Below are 21,233 nucleotides of genomic sequence, written 5' to 3' on the forward strand. Positions count from 1 at the left end.
GTATGTGTGCTTCAGTGTGTGTTTCAGTGTGTGTGTTTCAGAGTGAGTGTGTTTCAGTGTGAGTATGTTTCAGTGTGAGTGTGTTTCAGTGTGAGTATGTTTCAGTATGTGTGTTTCAGTGTGAGTGTGTTTCAGTGTGTGTGTTTCAGTGTGAGTGTATTTCAGTGTGTGTGTTTCTGTGTGTGTTTCTGTGTGTGTGTTTCAGTGTGTGTTTCTGTGTGAGTGTGTTTCAGTGTGAGTGTTTCTGTGTGAGTGTGCTTCAGTGTGAGTCTGTTTCAGTGTGTGTTTCAGTGTGTGTGTTTCAGTGTGAGTGTGCTTCAGTGTGAGTCTGTTTCAGTGCGTGTGTGTTTCAGTGTGTGTGTGTTTCAGTGTGTGTTTCAGTGTGTGTGTTTCAGTGTGAGTGTGTGTGTGTTTCAGTGTGGGTGTGTTTCTGTGTGTGTGTGTTTCTGTGTATGTGTGCTTCAGTGTGTGTTTCAGTGTGTGTGTGTTTCAGTGTGTGTGTGTTTCAGTGTGTGTTTCAGTGTGTGTGTTTCAGTGTGAGTGTGCTTCAGTGTGAGTCTGTTTCAGTGCGTGTGTGTTTCAGTGTGTGTGTGTTTCGGTGTGTGTTTCAGTGTGTGTGTTTCAGTGTGAGTATGTTTCTGTGTGTGTGTGTGTTTCAGTGTGTGTTTCAGTGTGTGTGTGTTTCAGTGTGTGTGTTTCAGTGTGAGTATGTTTCAGTGTGAGTGTGTGTGTGTTTCAGTGTGTGTGTTTCAGTGTGTGTGTTTCAGTGTGTGTGTGTTTCTGTGTGTGTGTGTTTCTGTGTATGTGTGCTTTAGTGTGTTTCAGTGTGTGTGTGTTTCAGTGTGTGTGTTTCAGTGTGAGTGTGTTTCAGTGTGTGTGTTTCAGTGTGAGTGTATTTCAGTGTGAGTGTGTTTCAGTGTGTGTGTGTGTGTTTCAGTGTGGGTGTGTTTCAATGTGTGTGTTTCAGTGTGTGTGTTTCAGTGTGTGTGTTTCAGTGTGTGTGTTTCAGTGTGTGTGTTTCAGTGTGAGTGTATTTCAGTGTGTGTGTTTCTGTGTGTGTTTCTGTGTGTGTGTTTCAGTGTGTGTTTCTGTGTGAGTGTGTTTTAGTGTGAGTGTTTCTGTGTGAGTGTGCTTCAGTGTGAGTCTGTTTCAGTGTGTGTTTCAGTGTGTGTGTTTCAGTGTGAGTGTGCTTCAGTGTGAGTCTGTTTCAGTGCGTGTGTGTTTCAGTGTCTGTGTGTTTCAGTGTGTGTTTCAGTGTGTGTGTTTCAGTGTGAGTATGTTTCAGTGTGTGTGTGTGTGTGTTTCAGTGTGGGTGTGTTTCTGTCTCTGTGTGTTTCTGTGTATGTGTGCTTCAGTGTGTGTTTCAGTGTGTGTGTGTTTCAGTGTGTGTGTGTTTCAGTGTGTGTTTCAGTGTGTGTGTTTCAGTGTGAGTGTGCTTCAGTGTGAGTCTGTTTCAGTGCATGTGTGTTTCAGTGTGAGTGTGTTTCGGTGTGTGTTTCAGTGTGTGTGTTTCAGTGTGAGTATGTTTCTGTGTGTGTGTGTGTTTCAGTGTGTGTTTCAGTGTGTGTGTGTTTCAGTGTGTGTGTTTCAGTGTGAGTATGTTTCAGTGTGAGTGTGTGTGTGTTTCAGTGTGTGTGTTTCAGTGTGTGTGTTTCAGTGTGGGTGTGTTTCTGTGTGTGTGTGTTTCTGTGTATGTGTGCTTTAGTGTGTTTCAGTGTGTGTGTGTTTCAGTGTGTGTGTTTCAGTGTGAGTGTGTTTCAGTGTGTGTGTTTCAGTGTGAGTGTATTTCAGTGTGAGTGTATTTCAGTGTGAGTGTGTTTCAGTGTGTGTGTGTGTGTTTCAGTGTGGGTGTGTTTCAATGTGTGTGTTTCAGTGTGTGTGTTTCAGTGTGTGTGTTTCAGTGTGAGTGTGTTTCAGTGTGTGTGTTTCAGTGTGAGTGTATTTCAGTGTGTGTGTTTCTGTGTGTGTTTCTGTGTGTGTGTTTCAGTGTGTGTTTCTGTGTGAGTGTGTTTCAGTGTGAGTGTTTCTGTGTGAGTGTGCTTCAGTGTGAGTCTGTTTCAGTGTGTGTTTCAGTGTGTGTGTTTCAGTGTGAGTGTGCTTCAGTGTGAGTCTGTTTCAGTGCGTGTGTGTTTCAGTGTGTGTGTGTTTCAGTGTGTGTTTCAGTGTGTGTGTTTCAGTGTGAGTATGTTTCAGTGTGAGTGTGTGTGTGTTTCAGTGTGGGTGTGTTTCTGTGTGTGTGTGTTTCTGTGTATGTGTGCTTCAGTGTGTGTTTCAGTGTGTGTGTGTTTCAGTGTGTGTGTGTTTCAGTGTGTGTTTCAGTGTGTGTGTTTCAGTGTGAGTGTGCTTCAGTGTGAGTCTGTTTCAGTGCGTGTGTGTTTCAGTGTGTGTGTGTTTCGGTGTGTGTTTCAGTGTGTGTGTTTCAGTGTGAGTATGTTTCTGTGTGTGTGTGTGTTTCAGTGTGTGTTTCAGTGTGTGTGTGTTTCAGTGTGTGTGTTTCAGTGTGAGTATGTTTCAGTGTGAGTGTGTGTGTGTTTCAGTGTGTGTGTTTCAGTGTGTGTGTTTCAGTGTGGGTGTGTTTCTGTGTGTGTGTGTTTCTGTGTATGTGTGCTTTAGTGTGTTTCAGTGTGTGTGTGTTTCAGTGTGTGTGTTTCAGTGTGTGTGTTTCAGTGTGAGTGTATTTCAGTGTGAGTGTGTTTCGGTGTGTGTGTGTGTGTTTCAGTGTGGGTGTGTTTCAATGTGTGTGTTTCAGTGTGTGTGTTTCAGTGTGTGTGTTTCAGTGTGTGTGTGTTTCAGTGTGTGTGATTCAGTGTGGATGTGTTTCTGTGTCTGTGTGTTTCTGTGTATGTGTGCTTCAGTGTGTGTTTCAGTGTGTGTGTTTCAGTGTGTGTGTTTCAGTGTGTGTGTGTTTCAGTGTGAGTGTGTTTCAGTGTGAGTGTGTTTCAGTGTGTGTTTCAGTGTGAGTATGTTTCAGTGCGTGTGTGTTTCAGTGAGTGTGTGTGTTTCAGTGTGTGTTTCAGTGTGTGTGTTTCAGTGTGAGTGTGCTTCAGTGTGAGTCTGTTTCAGTGCGTGTGTGTTTCAGTGTGTGTGTGTTTCAGTGTGTGTTTCAGTGTGTGTGTGTTTCAGTATGTGTGTTTCAGTGTGTGTGTGTTTCAGTGTGTGTTTCAGTGTGTGTGTTTCAGTGTGAGTGTGCTTCAGTGTGAGTCTGTTTCAGTGCGTGTGTGTTTCAGTGTGAGTGTGTTTCAGTGTGTGTTTCAGTGTGTGTGTTTCAGTGTGAGTATGTTTCAGTGCGTGTGTGTTTCAGTGTGTGTGTGTTACAGTGTGTGTTTCAGTGTGTGTGTTTCAGTGTGAGTGTGCTTCAGTGTGAGTCTGTTTCAGTGCGTGTGTGTTTCTGTGTGTGTGTGTTTCAGTGTGTGTTTCAGTGTGTGTGTGTTTCAGTATGTGTGTTTCAGTGTGTGTGTTTCGGTGTGGGTGTGTTTCTGTGTGTGTGTGTTTCTGTGTACGTGTGCTTCAGTGTGTGTTTCAGTGTGTGTGTGTTTCAGTGTGTGTGTTTCAGTGTGAGTGTGTTTTAGTGTGTGTGTGTGTTTCAGTGTGGGTGTGTTTCAGTGTGAGTGTGTTTCAGTGTGAGTATGTTTCAGAATGTGTGTTTCAGTGTGTGTGTGTTTCAGTTTGTGTGTTTCAGTGTGAGTGTATTTCAGTGTGTGTGTTTCTGTGTGTGTTTCTATGTGTGTATTTCAGTGTGTGTGTTTCAGTGTGTGTGTTTCAATGTGTGTGTTTCTGTGTGAGTGTGTTTCAGTGTGAGTGTGTTCAGTGTGTGTTTCAGTGTGTGTGTTTCAGTGTGAGTGTGCTTCAGTGTGAGTCTGTTTCAGTGCGTGTGTGTTTCAGTGTGTGTGTGTTTCAGTGTGTGTTTCAGTGTGTGTGTTTCAGTGTGAGTGTGCTTCAGTGTGAGTCTGTTTCAGTGCGTGTGTGTTTCAGTGTGTGTGTGTTTCAGTGTGTGTTTCAGTGTGTGTTTCAGTGTGAGTATGTTTCAGTGTGTGTGTGTGTTTCAGTGTGTGTTACAGTGTGTGTGTTTCAGTGTGTGTTTCAGTGTGTGTGTGTTTCAGTGTGTGTGATTCAGTGTGTGTGTTTCAGTGTGGGTGTGTTTCTGTGTGTGTGAGTTTCTGTATATGTGTGCTTCAGTGTGTGTTTCAGTGTGTGTGTGTTTCAGTGTGTGTGTTTCAGTGTGAGTGTGTTTCAGTGTGTGTGTGTGTGTTTCAATGTGGGTGTGTTTCAATGTGTGTGTTTCAGTGTGAGTGTGGTTCAGTGTGTGTGTGTGTGTTTCAGTGTGGGTGTGTTTCAATGTGTGTGTTTCAGTGTGTGTGTTTCAGTGTGTGTGTTTCAGTGAGAGTGTGTTTCAGTGTATGTTTCAGTATGTGTGTTTCAATGTGAGTGTGTTTCAGTGTGTGTGTTTCAGTGTGAGTGTATTTCAGTGTGTGTGTTTCTGTGTGTGTTTCTGTGTGTGTGTTTCCGTGTGTGTGTTTCAGTGTGTGTGTTTCTGTGTGAGTGTTTTTCAGTGTGTGTGTGTTTCAGTGTGTATTTCAGTGTGTGTGTTTCAGTGTGAGTATGTTTCAGTGCGTGTGTGTTTCAGTGTGTGTGTTTCAGTGTGAGTATGTTTCAGTGTGTGTGTGATTCAGTGTGTGTTTCAGTGTGTGTGTTTCAGTGTGTGTTTCAGTGTGTGTGTGTTTCAGTGTGTGTGTTTCAGTGTGAGTGTGTTTCAGTGTGTGTGTGTGTGTTTCAGTGTGGGTGTGTTTCAATGTGTGTGTTTCAGTGAGTGTGTTTCAGTGTGAGTGTGTTTCAGTGTGAGTATGTTTCAGTGTGAGTGTGTTTCAGTGTGTGTGTGTGTGTTTCAGTGTGGGTGTGTTTCAATGTGTGTGTTTCAGTGAGTGTGTTTCAGTGTGAGTGTGTTTCAGTGTGAGTATGTTTCAGTGTGAGTGTGTTTCAGTGTGAGTATGTTTCAGTATGTGTGTTTCAGTGTGAGTGTGTTTCAGTGTGTGTGTTTCAGTGTGAGTGTATTTCAGTGTGTGTGTTTCTGTGTGTGTTTCTGTGTGTGTGTTTCAGTGTGTGTTTCAGTGTGTGTTTCAGTGTGAGTATGTTTCAGTGTGTGTGTGTGTTTCAGTGTGTGTTACAGTGTGTGTGTTTCAGTGTGTGTTTCAGTGTGTGTGTGTTTCAGTGTGTGTGTTTCAGTGTGAGTATGTTTCAGTGTGAGTGTGTGTGTGTTTCAGTGTGTGTGATTCAGTGTGTGTGTTTCAGTGTGAGTATGTTTCAGTGCGTGTGTGTTTCAGTGTGTGTGTTTCAGTGTGAGTATGTTTCAGTGTGTGTGTGATTCAGTGTGTGTTTCAGTGTGTGTGTTTCAGTGTGTGTTTCAGTGTGTGTGTGTTTCAGTGTGTGTGTTTCAGTGTGAGTGTATTTCAGTGTGTGTGTTTCTGTGTGTGTTTCTGTGTGTGTGTTTCAGTGTGTGTGTTTCAGTGTGTGTGTTTCTGTGTGAGTGTTTTTCAGTGTGTGTGTGTTTCAGTGTGTGTTTCAGTGTGTGTGTTTCAGTGTGAGTATGTTTCAGTGCGTGTGTTTCAGTGTGTGTGTTTCAGTGTGTGTGTGTTTCAGTGTGAGTGTGTTTCAGTGTGAGTGTGTTTCAGTGTGTGTGTGTGTTTCAGTGTGGGTGTGTTTCAATGTGTGTGTTTCAGTGTGTGTGTTTCAGAGTGAGTGTGTTTCAGTGTAAGTATGTTTCAGTGAGTGTGTTTCAGTGTGAGTATGTGTGTTTCAGTGTGAGTGTGTTTCAGTGTGAGTGTGTTTCAGTGTGTGTGTGTTTCAGTGTGAGTATGTTTCAGTGTGAGTGTGTGTGTGTTTCAGTGTGTGTGTGTGTTTCAGTGTGAGTGTGTTTCAGTGTGAGTGTGTTTCAGTGTGTGTGTGTGTGTTTCAGTGTGGGTGTGTTTCAATGTGTGTGTTTCAGTGTGTGTGTTTCAGTGTGTGTGTGTTCAGTGTGTGTGTTTCAGTGTGGGTGTGTTTCTGTGTGTGTGTGTTTCTGTGTATGTGTGCTTCAGTGTGTGTGTGTTTCAGTGTGTGTGTGTTTCAGTGTGTGTTTCTGTGTGTGTGTTTCTGTGTATGTGTGCTTCAGTGTGTGTGTGTTTCAGTGTGTCTGTTTCAGTGTGAGTGTGTTTCAGTGTGTGTGTGTTTCAGTGTGAGTGTGTTTCAGTGTGTGTGTGTGTGTTTCAGTGTGGGTGTGTTTCAATGTGTGTGTTTCAGTGAGTGTGTTTCAGTGTGAGTGTGTTTCAGTGTGAGTATGTTTCAGTGTGAGTGTGTTTCAGTGTGTGTGTGTGTGTTTCAGTGTGGGTGTGTTTCAATGTGTGTGTTTCAGTGTAAGTATGTTTCAGTGAGTGTGTTTCAGTGTGAGTATGTGTGTTTCAGTGTGAGTGTGTTTCAGTGTGAGTGTGTTTCAGTGTGTGTGTGTTTCAGTGTGAGTATGTTTCAGTGTGAGTGTGTGTGTGTTTCAGTGTGTGTGTGTGTTTCAGTGTGAGTGTGTTTCAGTGTGAGTGTGTTTCAGTGTGTGTGTGTGTGTTTCAGTGTGGGTGTGTTTCAATGTGTGTGTTTCAGTGTGTGTGTTTCAGTGTGTGTGTGTTCAGTGTGTGTGTTTCAGTGTGGGTGTGTTTCTGTGTGTGTGTGTTTCTGTGTATGTGTGCTTCAGTGTGTGTGTGTTTCAGTGTGTGTGTGTTTCAGTGTGTGTTTCTGTGTGTGTGTTTCTGTGTATGTGTGCTTCAGTGTGTGTGTGTTTCAGTGTGTCTGTTTCAGTGTGAGTGTGTTTCAGTGTGTGTGTGTTTCAGTGTGAGTGTGTTTCAGTGTGTGTGTGTGTGTTTCAGTGTGGGTGTGTTTCAATGTGTGTGTTTCAGTGAGTGTGTTTCAGTGTGAGTGTGTTTCAGTGTGAGTATGTTTCAGTGTGAGTGTGTTTCAGTGTGTGTGTGTGTGTTTCAGTGTGGGTGTGTTTCAATGTGTGTGTTTCAGTGAGTGTGTTTCAGTGTGAGTGTGTTTCAGTGTGAGTATGTTTCAGTGTGAGTGTGTTTCAGTGTGAGTATGTTTCAGTATGTGTGTTTCAGTGTGAGTGTGTTTCAGTGTGTGTGTTTCAGTGTGAGTGTATTTCAGTGTGTGTGTTTCTGTGTGTGTTTCTGTGTGTGTGTTTCAGTGTGTGTTTCAGTGTGTGTTTCAGTGTGAGTATGTTTCAGTGTGTGTGTGTGTTTCAGTGTGTGTTACAGTGTGTGTGTTTCAGTGTGTGTTTCAGTGTGTGTGTGTTTCAGTGTGTGTGTTTCAGTGTGAGTATGTTTCAGTGTGAGTGTGTGTGTGTTTCAGTGTGTGTGATTCAGTGTGTGTGTTTCAGTGTGAGTGTGTGTGTGTTTCAGTGTGTGTGATTCAGTGTGTGTGTTTCAGTGTGGGTGTGTTTCTGTGTGTGTGAGTTTCTGTATATGTGTGCTTCAGTGTGTGTTTCAGTGTGTGTGTGTTTCAGTGTGTGTTTCAGTGTGAGTGTGTTTCAGTGTGTGTGTGTGTGTTTCAATGTGGGTGTGTTTCAATGTGTGTGTTTCAGTGTGAGTGTGGTTCAGTGTGTGTGTGTGTGTTTCAGTGTGGGTGTGTTTCAATGTGTGTGTTTCAGTGTGTGTGTTTCAGTGTGTGTGTTTCAGTGAGAGTGTGTTTCAGTGTATGTTTCAGTATGTGTTTTTCAATGTGAGTGTGTTTCAGTGTGTGTGTTTCAGTGTGAGTGTATTTCAGTGTGTGTGTTTCTGTGTGTGTTTCTGTGTGTGTGTTTCAGTGTGTGTGTTTCAGTGTGTGTGTTTCTGTGTGAGTGTTTTTCAGTGTGTGTGTGTTTTAGTGTGTGTGTGTGTTTCAGTGTGGGTGTGTTTCAATGTGTGTGTTTCAGTGTGTGTGTTTCAGTGTGTGTGTGTTTCAGTGTGAGTGTGTTTCAGTGTGTGCGTTTCAGTGTGAGTGTGTTTTAGTGTGTGTGTGTGTTTCAGTGTGGGTGTGTTTCAATGTGTGTGTTTCAGTGTGTGTGTTTCTGTGTGGGTGTGTTTCAGTGTGAGTGTGTTTCAGTGTGAGTATGTTTCAGAATGTGTGTTTCAGTGTGTGTGTGTTTCAGTTTGTGTGTTTCAGTGTGAGTGCATTTCAGTGTGTGTGTTTCTGTGTGTGTTTCTATGTGTGTATTTCAGTGTGTGTGTTTCAGTGTGTGTGTTTCAATGTGTGTGTTTCTGTGTGAGTGTGTTTCAGTGTGAGTGTGTTCAGTGTGTGTTTCAGTGTGTGTGTTTCAGTGTGAGTGTGCTTCAGTGTGAGTCTGTTTCAGTGCGTGTGTGTTTCAGTGTGTGTGTGTTTCAGTGTGTGTTTCAGTGTGTGTGTTTCAGTGTGAGTGTGCTTCAGTGTGAGTCCGTTTCAGTGCGTGTGTGTTTCAGTGTGTGTGTGTTTCAGTGTGTGTTTCAGTGTGTGTTTCAGAGTGAGTATGTTTCAGTGTGTGTGTGTGTTTCAGTGTGTGTTACAGTGTGTGTGTTTCAGTGTGTGTGTGTTTCAGTGTGTGTGTGTTTCAGTGTGAGTATGTTTCAGTGTGAGTGTGTGTGTGTTTCAGTGTGTGTGATTCAGTGTGTGTGTTTCAGTGTGGGTGTGTTTCTGTGTGTGTGAGTTTCTGTATATGTGTGCTTCAGTGTGTGTTTCAGTGTGTGTGTGTTTCAGTGTGTGTGTTTCAGTGTGAGTGTGTTTCAGTGTGTGTGTGTGTTTCAATGTGGGTGTGTTTCAATGTGTGTGTTTCAGTGTGAGTGTGTTTCAGTGTGTGTTTCTGTGTGTTTCAGTGTGGGTGTGTTTCAATGTGTGTGTTTCAGTGTGTGTGTGTTTCAGTGTGAGTATGTTTCAGTGTGAGTGTGTTTCAGTGTGAGTATGTTTCAGTATGTGTGTTTCAGTGTGAGTGTGTTTCAGTGTGTGTGTTTCAGGGTGAGTGTATTTCAGTGTGTGTGTTTCTGTGTGTGTTTCTGTGTGTGTGTTTCAGTGTGTGTTTCAGTGTATGTGTTTCTGTGTGAGTGTGTTTCAGTGTGAGTGTGTTTCAGTGTGTGTTTCAGTGTGTGTGTTTCAGTGTGAGTATGTTTCAGTGCGTGTGTGTTTCAGTGTGTGTGTGTTTCAGTGTGTGTTTCAGTGTGTGTGTTTCAGTGTGAGTGTGCTTCAGTGTGAGTCTGTTTCAGTGTGTGTGTGTTTCAGTGTGAGTGTGTTTCAGTGTGTGTGTGTTTCAGTGTGAGTGTGTTTCAGTGTGTGTGTGTGTTTCAATGTGGGTGTGTTTCAATGTGTGTGTTTCAGTGTGAGTGTGTTTCAGTGTGTGTGTGTGTGTTTCAGTGTGGGTGTGTTTCAATGTGTGTGTTTCAGTGTGTGTGTTTCAGTGTGTGTGTTTCAGTGAGAGTGTGTTTCAGTGTATGTTTCAGTATGTGTGTTTCAATGTGAGTGTGTTTCAGTGTGTGTGTTTCAGTGTGAGTGTATTTCAGTGTGTGTGTTTCTTTGTGTGTTTCTGTGTGTGTGTTTCAGTGTGTGTGTTTCAGTGTGTGTGTTTCTGTGTGAGTGTTTTTCAGTGTGTGTGTGTTTCAGTGTGTATTTCAGTGTGTGTGTTTCAGTGTGAGTATGTTTCAGTGCGTGTGTGTTTCAGTGTGTGTGTTTCAGTGTGAGTATGTTTCAGTGTGTGTGTGATTCAGTGTGTGTTTCAGTGTGTGTGTTTCAGTGTGTGTTTCAGTGTGTGTGTGTTTCAGTGTGTGTGTTTCAGTGTGAGTGTGTTTCAGTGTGTGTGTGGTTAAGTGTGTGTGTTTCAGTGTGAGTATGTTTCAGTGTGAGTGTGTGTGTTTCAGTGTGTGTGTTTCAGTGTGAGTATGTTTCAGTGTGAGTGTGTGTGTTTCAGTGTGTGTGTGATTCTGTGTGTGTTTCAGTGTGTGTGTTTCAGTGTGTGTTTCAGTGTGTGTGTGTTTCAGTGTGCGTGTTTCAGTGTGAGTATGTTTCAGTGTGAGTGTGTGTGTTTCAGTGTGTGTGTTTCAGTGTGCGTGTTTCAGTGTGGGTGTGTTTCTGTGTGTGAATGTTTCTGTGTATGTGTGCTTCAGTGTGTGTTTCAGTGTGTGTGTGATTCAGTGTGTGTGTTTCAGTGTGAGTGTGTTTCAGTGTGTGTGTGTTTCAGTGTGAGTGTGTTTCAGTGTGAGTGTATTTCAGTGTGACTGTGTTTCAGTGTGTGTGTTTCAGTGTGGGTGTGTTTCTATGTGTGTGTGTTTCTGTGTATGTGTGCTTTATTGTGTGTTTCAGTGTGTGTGTGTTTCAGTGTGTGTTTCAGTGTGCGTGTTTTTCAGTGTGTGTGTTTCAGTGTGAGTGTGTTTCAGTGTGAGTGTGTTTCAGTGTGTGTGTGTGTGTTTCAGTGTGGGTGTGTTTCAATGTGTGTGTTTCAGTGTGTGTGTTTCAGTGTGAGTATGTTTCAGTGTGTGTGTGCTTCAGTGGTGTGTGTGTTTCAGTGTGTGTTTCAGTGTGTGTGTGTTTCAGTGTGTGTGTTTCAGTGTGAGTATGTTTCAGTGTGGGTGTGTTTCAATGTGTGTGTTTCAGTGTGAGTGTGTTTCAGTGTGTGTGTGTGTGTTTCAGTGTGGGTGTGTTTCAATGAGTGTGTTTCAGTGTGTGTGTTTCAGTGTGTGTGTTTCAGTGAGAGTGTGTTTCAGTGTATGTTTCAGTATGTGTGTTTCAATGTGAGTGTGTTTCAGTGTGTGTGTTTCAGTGTGAGTGTATTTCAGTGTGTGTGTTTCTTTGTGTGTTTCTGTGTGTGTGTTTCAGTGTGTGTGTTTCAGTGTGTGTGTTTCTGTGTGAGTGTTTTTCAGTGTGTGTGTGTTTCAGTGTGTATTTCAGTGTGTGTGTTTCAGTGTGAGTATGTTTCAGTGCGTGTGTGTTTCAGTGTGTGTGTTTCAGTGTGAGTATGTTTCAGTGTGTGTGTGATTCAGTGTGTGTTTCAGTGTGTGTGTTTCAGTGTGTGTTTCAGTGTGTGTGTGTTTCAGTGTGTGTGTTTCAGTGTGAGTGTGTTTCAGTGTGTGTGTGGTTAAGTGTGTGTGTTTCAGTGTGAGTATGTTTCAGTGTGTGTGTGATTCTGTGTGTGTTTCAGTGTGTGTTTCAGTGTGTGTGTGTTTCAGTGTGCGTGTTTCAGTGTGAGTATGTTTCAGTGTGAGTGTGTGTGTTTCAGTGTGTGTGTTTCAGTGTGCGTGTTTCAGTGTGAGTGTGTTTCAGTGTGAGTGTGTTTCAGTGTGTGTGTTTCAGTGTGAGTGTGTTTCAGTGTGTGTTTCAGTGTGCGTGTGTCTCAGTGTGTGTGTTTCAGTGTGAGTGTGTTTCAGTGTGAGTGTGTTTCAGTGTGTGTGTGTGTGTTTCAGTGTGGGTGTGTTTCAATGTGTGTGTTTCAGTGTGTGTGTTTCAGTGTGAGTATGTTTCAGTGTGTGTGCTACAGTGTGTGTGTTTCAGTGTGTGTGTTTCAGTGTGTGTGTGTTTCAGTGTGTGTGTTTCAGTGTGAGTATGTTTCAGTGTGAGTGTGTGTGTGTTTCAGTGTGTGTGATTCAGTGTGTGTGTTTCAGTGTGGGTGTGTTTCTGTGTGTGTGAGTTTCTGTATATGTGTGCTTCAGTGTGTGTTTCAGTGTGTGTGTGTTTCAGTGTGTGTGTTTCAGTGTGAGTGTGTTTCAGTGTGTGTGTGTGTTTCAATGTGGGTGTGTTTCAATGTGTGTGTTTCAGTGTGAGTGTGTTTCAGTGTGTGTTTCTGTGTGTTTCAGTGTGGGTGTGTTTCAATGTGTGTGTTTCAGTGTGTGTGTGTTTCAGTGTGAGTATGTTTCAGTGTGAGTGTGTTTCAGTGTGAGTATGTTTCAGTATGTGTGTTTCAGTGTGAGTGTGTTTCAGTGTGTGTGTTTCAGGGTGAGTGTATTTCAGTGTGTGTGTTTCTGTGTGTGTTTCTGTGTGTGTGTTTCAGTGTGTGTTTCAGTGTATGTGTTTCTGTGTGAGTGTGTTTCAGTGTGAGTGTGTTTCAGTGTGTGTTTCAGTGTGTGTGTTTCAGTGTGAGTATGTTTCAGTGCGTGTGTGTTTCAGTGTGTGTGTGTTTCAGTGTGTGTTTCAGTGTGTGTGTTTCAGTGTGAGTGTGCTTCAGTGTGAGTCTGTTTCAGTGTGTGTGTGTTTCAGTGTGAGTGTGTTTCAGTGTGTGTGTGTTTCAGTGTGAGTGTGTTTCAGTGTGTGTGTGTGTTTCAATGTGGGTGTGTTTCAATGTGTGTGTTTCAGTGTGAGTGTGTTTCAGTGTGTGTGTGTGTGTTTCAGTGTGGGTGTGTTTCAATGTGTGTGTTTCAGTGTGTGTGTTTCAGTGTGTGTGTTTCAGTGAGAGTGTGTTTCAGTGTATGTTTCAGTATGTGTGTTTCAATGTGAGTGTGTTTCAGTGTGTGTGTTTCAGTGTGAGTGTATTTCAGTGTGTGTGTTTCTTTGTGTGTTTCTGTGTGTGTGTTTCAGTGTGTGTGTTTCAGTGTGTGTGTTTCTGTGTGAGTGTTTTTCAGTGTGTGTGTGTTTCAGTGTGTATTTCAGTGTGTGTGTTTCAGTGTGAGTATGTTTCAGTGCGTGTGTGTTTCAGTGTGTGTGTTTCAGTGTGAGTATGTTTCAGTGTGTGTGTGATTCAGTGTGTGTTTCAGTGTGTGTGTTTCAGTGTGTGTTTCAGTGTGTGTGTGTTTCAGTGTGTGTGTTTCAGTGTGAGTGTGTTTCAGTGTGTGTGTGGTTAAGTGTGTGTGTTTCAGTGTGAGTATGTTTCAGTGTGAGTGTGTGTGTTTCAGTGTGTGTGTTTCAGTGTGAGTATGTTTCAGTGTGAGTGTGTGTGTTTCAGTGTGTGTGTGATTCTGTGTGTGTTTCAGTGTGTGTGTTTCAGTGTGTGTTTCAGTGTGTGTGTGTTTCAGTGTGCGTGTTTCAGTGTGAGTATGTTTCAGTGTGAGTGTGTGTGTTTCAGTGTGTGTGTTTCAGTGTGCGTGTTTCAGTGTGGGTGTGTTTCTGTGTGTGAATGTTTCTGTGTATGTGTGCTTCAGTGTGTGTTTCAGTGTGTGTGTGATTCAGTGTGTGTGTTTCAGTGTGAGTGTGTTTCAGTGTGTGTGTGTTTCAGTGTGAGTGTGTTTCAGTGTGAGTGTATTTCAGTGTGACTGTGTTTCAGTGTGTGTGTTTCAGTGTGGGTGTGTTTCTATGTGTGTGTGTTTCTGTGTATGTGTGCTTTATTGTGTGTTTCAGTGTGTGTGTGTTTCAGTGTGTGTTTCAGTGTGCGTGTTTTTCAGTGTGTGTGTTTCAGTGTGAGTGTGTTTCAGTGTGAGTGTGTTTCAGTGTGTGTGTGTGTGTTTCAGTGTGGGTGTGTTTCAATGTGTGTGTTTCAGTGTGTGTGTTTCAGTGTGAGTATGTTTCAGTGTGTGTGTGCTTCAGTGGTGTGTGTGTTTCAGTGTGTGTTTCAGTGTGTGTGTGTTTCAGTGTGTGTGTTTCAGTGTGAGTATGTTTCAGTGTGAGTGTGTGTGTGTTTCAGTGTGTGTGATTCAGTGTGTGTGTTTCAGTGTGGGTGTGTTTCAATGTGTGTGTTTCAGTGTGTGTTTCAGTGTGTGTGTTTCAGTGTGTGTGTGTTTCAGTGTGTGTGTTTCAGTGAGAGTGTGTTTCAGTGTATGTTTCAGTATGTGTGTTTCAATGTGAGTGTGTTTCAGTGTGTGTGTTTCAGTGTGAGTGTATTTCAGTGTGTGTGTTTCTTTGTGTGTTTCTGTGTGTGTGTTTCAGTGTGTGTGTTTCAGTGTGTGTGTTTCTGTGTGAGTGTTTTTCAGTGTGTGTGTGTTTCAGTGTGTATTTCAGTGTGTGTGTTTCAGTGTGAGTATGTTTCAGTGCGTGTGTGTTTCAGTGTGTGTGTTTCAGTGTGAGTATGTTTCAGTGTGTGTGTGATTCAGTGTGTGTTTCAGTGTGTGTGTTTCAGTGTGTGTTTCAGTGTGTGTGTGTGTTTCAGTGTGTGTGTTTCAGTGTGAGTGTGTTTCAGTGTGTGTGTGGTTAAGTGTGTGTGTTTCAGTGTGAGTATGTTTCAGTGTGTGTGTGATTCTGTGTGTGTTTCAGTGTGTGTTTCAGTGTGTGTGTTTTTCAGTGTGTGTGTTTCAGTGTGAGTGTGTTTCAGTGTGAGTGTGTTTCAGTGTGTGTGTGTGTGTTTCAGTGTGGGTGTGTTTCAATGTGTGTGTTTCAGTGTGTGTTTCAGTGTGTGTGTTTCAGTGTGTGTGTGTTTCAGTGTGTGTGTTTCAGTGAGAGTGTGTTTCAGTGTGTATTTCAGTGTGTGTGTTTCAGTGTGAGTATGTTTCAGTGCGTGTGTGTTTCAGTGTGTGTGTTTCAGTGTGAGTATGTTTCAGTGTGAGTGTGTTTCAGTGTGTGTGTGTGTGTTTCAGTGTGGGTGTGTTTCAATGTGTGTGTTTCAATGTGTGTGTTTCAGTGTGTGTTTCAGTGTGTGTGTTTCAGTGTGTGTGTGTTTCAGTGTGCGTGTTTCAGTGTGGGTGTGTTTCTGTGTGTGAATGTTTCTGTGTATGTGTGCTTCAGTGTGTGTTTCAGTGTGTGTGTGATTCAGTGTGTGTGTTTCAGTGTGAGTGTGTTTCAGTGTGTGTGTGTTTCAGTGTGAGTGTGTTTCAGTGTGAGTGTATTTCAGTGTGACTGTGTTTCAGTGTGTGTGTTTCAGTGTGGGTGTGTTTCTATGTGTGTGTGTTTCTGTGTATGTGTGCTTTATTGTGTGTTTCAGTGTGTGTGTGTTTCAGTGTGCGTGTTTTTCAGTGTGTGTGTTTCAGTGTGAGTGTGTTTCAGTGTGAGTGTGTTTCAGTGTATGTGTGTGTTTCAGTGTGGGTGTGTTTCAATGTGTGCTTCAGTGTGTGTGTTTCAGTGTGAGTATGTTTCAGTGTGTGTGTGCTTCAGTGGTGTGTGTGTTTCAGTGTGTGTTTCAGTGTGTGTGTGTTTCAGTGTGTGTGTTTCAGTGTGAGTATGTTTCAGTGTGAGTGTGTGTGTGTTTCAGTGTGTGTGATTCAGTGTGTGTGTTTCAGTGTGGGTGTGTTTCAATGTGTGTGTTTCAGTGTGTGTTTCAGTGTGTGTGTTTCAGTGTGTGTGTGTTTCAGTGTGTGTGATTCAGTGTGGGTGTGTTTCTGTGTGAGTGTGTTTCAGTGTGAGTGTGTTTCAGTGTGTGTTTCAGTGTGTGTGTTTCAGTGAGAGTGTGTTTCAGTGCGTGTGTGTTTCAGTGTGTGTGTGTGTTTCAGTGTGTGTTTCAGTGTGTGTGTTTCAGTGTGAGTGTGCTTCAGTGTGAGTCTGTTTCAGTGCGTGTGTGTTTCAGTGTGTGTGTGTTTCAGTGTGTGTTTCAGTGTGTGTGTGTTTCTGTGTACGTGTGCTTCAGTGTGTGTTTCAGTGTGTGTGTGTTTCAGTGTGTGTGTTTCAGTGTGAGTGTGTTTTAGTGTGTGTGTGTGTTTCAGTGTGGGTGTGTTTCAATGTGTGTGTTTCAGTGTGTGTGTTTCTGTGTGGGTGTGTTTCAGTGTGAGTGTGTTTCAGTGTGAGTATGTTTCAGAATGTGTGTTTCAGTGTGTGTGTGTTTCAGTTTGTGTGTTTCAGTGTGAGTGCATTTCAGTGTGTGTGTTTCTGTGTGTGTTTCTATGTGTGTATTTCAGTGTGTGTGTTTCAGTGTGTGTGTTTCAATGTGTGTGTTTCTGTGTGAGTGTGTTTCAGTGTGAGTGTGTTCAGTGTGTGTTTCAGTGTGTGTGTTTCAGTGTGAGTGTGCTTCAGTGTGAGTCTGTTTCAGTGCGTGTGTGTTTCAGTGTGTGTGTGTTTCAGTGTGTGTTTCAGTGTGTGTTTCAGTGTGTGTGTTTCAGTGTGAGTATGTTTCAGTGTGGGTGTGTTTCAATGTGTGTGTTTCAGTGTGAGTGTGTTTCAGTGTGTGTGTGTGTGTTTCAGTGTGGGTGTGTTTCAATGAGTGTGTTTCAGTGTGTGTGTTTCAGTGTGTGTGTTTCAGTGAGAGTGTGTTTCAGTGTATGTTTCAGTATGTGTGTTTCAATGTGAGTGTGTTTCAGTGTGTGTGTTTCAGTGTGAGTGTATTTCAGTGTGTGTGTTTCTTTGTGTGTTTCTGTGTGTGTGTTTCAGTGTGTGTGTTTCAGTGTGTGTGTTTCTGTGTGAGTGTTTTTCAGTGTGTGTGTGTTTCAGTGTGTATTTCAGTGTGTGTGTTTCAGTGTGAGTATGTTTCAGTGCGTGTGTGTTTCAGTGTGTGTGTTTCAGTGTGAGTATGTTTCAGTGTGTGTGTGATTCAGTGTGTGTTTCAGTGTGTGTGTTTCAGTGTGTGTTTCAGTGTGTGTGTGTTTCAGTGTGTGTGTTTCAGTGTGAGTGTGTTTCAGTGTGTGTGTGGTTAAGTGTGTGTGTTTCAGTGTGAGTATGTTTCAGTGTGTGTGTGATTCTGTGTGTGTTTCAGTGTGTGTTTCAGTGTGTGTGTGTTTCAGTGTGCGTGTTTCAGTGTGAGTATGTTTCAGTGTGAGTGTGTGTGTTTCAGTGTGTGTGTTTCAGTGTGCGTGTTTCAGTGTGGGTGTGTTTCTGTGTGTGAATGTTTCTGTGTATGTGTGCTTCAGTGTGTGTTTCAGTGTGTGTGTGATTCAGTGTGTGTGTTTCAGTGTGAGTGTGTTTCAGTGTGTGTGTGTTTCAGTGTGAGTGTGTTTCAGTGTGAGTGTATTTCAGTGTGACTGTGTTTCAGTGTGTGTGTTTCAGTGTGGGTGTGTTTCTATGTGTGTGTGTTTCTGTGTATGTGTGCTTTATTGTGTGTTTCAGTGTGTGTGTGTTTCAGTGTGTGTTTCAGTGTGCGTGTTTTTCAGTGTGTGTGTTTCAGTGTGAGTGTGTTTCAGTGTGAGTGTGTTTCAGTGTGTGTGTGTGTGTTTCAGTGTGGGTGTGTTTCAATGTGTGTGTTTCAGTGTGTGTGTTTCAGTGTGAGTATGTTTCAGTGTGTGTGTGCTTCAGTGGTGTGTGTGTTTCAGTGTGTGTTTCAGTGTGTGTGTGTTTCAGTGTGTGTGTTTCAGTGTGAGTATGTTTCAGTGTGAGTGTGTGTGTGTGTTTCAGTGTGTGTGATTCAGTGTGTGTGTTTCAGTGTGGGTGTGTTTCAATGTGTGTGTTTCAGTGTGTGTTTCAGTGTGTGTGTTTCAGTGTGTGTGTGTTTCAGTGTGTGTGTTTCAGTGAGAGTGTGTTTCAGTGTATGTTTCAGTATGTGTGTTTCAATGTGAGTGTGTTTCAGTGTGTGTGTTTCAGTGTGAGTGTATTTCAGTGTGTGTGTTTCTTTGTGTGTTTCTGTGTGTGTGTTTCAGTGTGTGTGTTTCAGTGTGTGTGTTTCTGTGTGAGTGTTTTTCAGTGTGTGTGTGTTTCAGTGTGTATTTCAGTGTGTGTGTTTCAGTGTGAGTATGTTTCAGTGCGTGTGTGTTTCAGTGTGTGTGTTTCAGTGTGAGTATGTTTCAGTGTGTGTGTGATTCAGTGTGTGTTTCAGTGTGTGTGTTTCAGTGTGTGTTTCAGTGTGTGTGTGTGTTTCAGTGTGTGTGTTTCAGTGTGAGTGTGTTTCAGTGTGTGTGTGGTTAAGTGTGTGTGTTTCAGTGTGAGTATGTTTCAGTGTGTGTGTGATTCTGTGTGTGTTTCAGTGTGTGTTTCAGTGTGTGTGTGTTTCAGTGTGCGTGTTTCAGTGTGAGTATGTTTCAGTGTGAGTGTGTGTGTTTCAGTGTGTGTGTTTCAGTGTGCGTGTTTCAGTGTGGGTGTGTTTCTGTGTGTGAATGTTTCTGTGTATGTGTGCTTCAGTGTGTGTTTCAGTGTGTGTGTGATTCAGTGTGTGTGTTTCAGTGTGAGTGTGTTTCAGTGTGTGTGTGTTTCAGTGTGAGTGTGTTTCAGTGTGAGTGTATTTCAGTGTGACTGTGTTTCAGTGTGTGTGTTTCAGTGTGGGTGTGTTTCTATGTGTGTGTGTTTCTGTGTATGTGTGCTTTATTGTGTGTTTCAGTGTGTGTGTGTTTCAGTGTGCGTGTTTTTCAGTGTGTGTGTTTCAGTGTGAGTGTGTTTCAGTGTGAGTGTGTTTCAGTGTGTGTGTGTGTTTCAGTGTGGGTGTGTTTCAATGTGTGCTTCAGTGTGTGTGTTTCAGTGTGAGTATGTTTCAGTGTGTGTGTGCTTCAGTGGTGTGTGTGTTTCAGTGTGTGTTTCAGTGTGTGTGTGTTTCAGTGTGTGTGTTTCAGTGTGAGTATGTTTCAGTGTGAGTGTGTGTGTGTTTCAGTGTGTGTGATTCAGTGTGTGTGTTTCAGTGTGGGTGTGTTTCAATGTGTGTGTTTCAGTGTGTGTTTCAGTGTGTGTGTTTCAGTGTGTGTGTGTTTCAGTGTGTGTGATTCAGTGTGGGTGTGTTTCTGTGTGAGTGTGTTTCAGTGTGAGTGTGTTTCAGTGTGTGTTTCAGTGTGTGTGTTTCAGTGAGAGTGTGTTTCAGTGCGTGTGTGTTTCAGTGTGTGTGTGTGTTTCAGTGTGTGTTTCAGTGTGTGTGTTTCAGTGTGAGTGTGCTTCAGTGTGAGTCTGTTTCAGTGCGTGTGTGTTTCAGTGTGTGTGTGTTTCAGTGTGTGTTTCAGTGTGTGTGTGTTTCTGTGTACGTGTGCTTCAGTGTGTGTTTCAGTGTGTGTGTGTTTCAGTGTGTGTGTTTCAGTGTGAGTGTGTTTTAGTGTGTGTGTGTGTTTCAGTGTGGGTGTGTTTCAATGTGTGTGTTTCAGTGTGTGTGTTTCTGTGTGGGTGTGTTTCAGTGTGAGTGTGTTTCAGTGTGAGTATGTTTCAGAATGTGTGTTTCAGTGTGTGTGTGTTTCAGTTTGTGTGTTTCAGTGTGAGTGCATTTCAGTGTGTGTGTTTCTGTGTGTGTTTCTATGTGTGTATTTCAGTGTGTGTGTTTCAGTGTGTGTGTTTCAATGTGTGTGTTTCTGTGTGAGTGTGTTTCAGTGTGAGTGTGTTCAGTGTGTGTTTCAGTGTGTGTGTTTCAGTGTGAGTGTGCTTCAGTGTGAGTCTGTTTCAGTGCGTGTGTGTTTCAGTGTGTGTGTGTTTCAGTGTGTGTTTCAGTGTGTGTTTCAGTGTGTGTGTTTCAGTGTGAGTGTGCTTCAGTGTGAGTCTGTTTCAGTGCGTGTGTGTTTCAGTGTGTGTGTGTTTCAGTGTGTGTTTCAGTGTGTGTTTCAGTGTGAGTATGTTTCAGTGTGTGTGTGTGTTTCAGTGTGTGTTACAGTGTGTGTGTTTCAGTGTGTGTGTTTCAGTGTGAGTATGTTTCAGTGTGAGTGTGTGTGTGTTTCAGTGTGTGTGATTCAGTGTGTGTGTTTCAGTGTGGGTGTGTTTCTGTGTGTGTGAGTTTCTGTATATGTGTGCTTCAGTGTGTGTTTCAGTGTGTGTGTGTTTCAGTGTGTGTGTGTTTCAGTGTGAGTGTGTTTCAGTGTGTGTGTGTGTTTCAATGTGGGTGTGTTTCAATGTGTGTGTTTCAGTGTGAGTGTGTTTCAGTGTGTGTGTGTGTGTTTCAGTGTGGGTGTGTTTCAATGTGTGTGTTTCAGTGTGTGTGTTTCAGTGTGTGTGTTTCAGTGAGAGTGTGTTTCAGTGTATGTTTCAGTATGTGTGTTTCAATGTGAGTGTGTTTCAGTGTGTGTGTTTCAGTGTGAGTGTATTTCAGTGTGTGTGTTTCTGTGTGTGTTTCTGTGTGTGTGTTTCAGTGTGTGTGTTTCAGTGTGTGTGTTTCTGTGTGAGTGTTTTTCAGTGTGTGTGTGTTTCAGTGTGTATTTCAGTGTGTGTGTTTCAGTGTGAGTATGTTTCAGTGCGTGTGTGTTTCAGTGTGTGTGTTTCAGTGTGAGTATGTTTCAGTGTGTGTGTGATTCAGTGTGTGTTTCAGTGTGTGTGTTTCAGTGTGTGTTTCAGTGAGTGTGTGTTTCAGTGTGTGTGTTTCAGTGTGAGTGTGTTTCAGTGTGTGTGTGGTTAAGTGTGTGTGTTTCAGTGTGAGTATGTTTCAGTGTGTGTGTGATTCAGTGTGTGTTTCAGTGTGTGTGTTTCAGTGTGTGTTTCAGTGTGTGTGTGTTTCAGTGTGCGTGTTTCAGTGTGAGTATGTTTCAGTGTGAGTGTGTGTGTTTCAGTGTGTGTGTTTCAGTGTGCGTGTTTCAGTGTGGGTGTGTTTCTGTGTGTCAATGTTTCTGTGTATGTGTGCTTCAGTGTGTGTTTCAGTGTGTGTGTGATTCAGTGTGTGTGTTTCAGTGTGAGTGTGTTTCAGTGTGTGTGTGTTTCAGTGTGAGTGTGTTTCAGTGTGAGTGTATTTCAGTGTGAGTGTGTTTCAGTGTGTGTGTTTCAGTGTGGGTGTGTTTCTATGTGTGTGTGTTTCTGTGTATGTGTTTCTGTGTATGTGTGCTTTATTGTGTGTTTCAGTGTGTGTGTGTTTCAGTGTATGTTTCAGTGTGCGTGTGTTTCAGTGTGTGTGTTTCAGTGTGAGTGTGTTTCAGTGTGAGTGTGTTTCAGTGTGTGTGTGTGTGTTTCGGTGTGGGTGTGTTTCAATGTGTGTGTTTCAGTGTGTGTGTTTCAGTGTGAGTATGTTTCAGTGTGTGTGTGCTTCAGTGTGTGTGTTTCAGTGTTTGTGTTTCAGTGTGTGTGTGTTTTAGTGTGTGTGTTTCAGTGTGAGTATGTTTCAGTGTGAGTGTGTGTGTGTTTCAGTGTGTGTGATTCAGTGTGTGTGTTTCAGTGTGGGTGTGTTTCTGTGTGTGTGTGTGTTTCTGTGTATGTGTGCTTCAGTCTGTGTTTCAGTGTGTGTGTGTTTCAGTGTGTGTGTTTCAGTGTGAGTGTGTTTCAGTGTGTGTGTGTGTTTCAGTGTGGGTGTGTTTCAATGTGTGTGTTGCAGTGCGTGTGTTTCAGTGTGTGTGTTTCAGTGTGTGTGTTTCAGTGTGAGTGTGTTTCAGTATGTGTGTTTCAGTGTGAGTGTGTTTCAGTGTGTGTGTTTCAGTGTGAGTGTATTTCAGTGTGTGTGTTTCTGTGTGTGTTTCAGTGTGAGTGTGTTCCAGTATGGGTGTGTTTCAGTGTGTGTGTGTTTCTGTGTGAGTGTGTTTCAGTGTGAGTGTGTTTCAGTGTGTGTGTTTCAGTGTGAGTATGTTTCAGTGCGTGTGTGTTTCAGTGTGTGTGTGTTTCAGTGTGTGTTTCAGTGTGTGTGTTTCAGT

Source organism: Chiloscyllium plagiosum, unplaced genomic scaffold, assembly GCF_037043375.1.
Source record: "Chiloscyllium plagiosum isolate Xiang-an unplaced genomic scaffold, Cpla_swu_hap1 HiC_scaffold_21, whole genome shotgun sequence".
NCBI classification, from domain to species: domain Eukaryota; kingdom Metazoa; phylum Chordata; class Chondrichthyes; order Orectolobiformes; family Hemiscylliidae; genus Chiloscyllium; species Chiloscyllium plagiosum.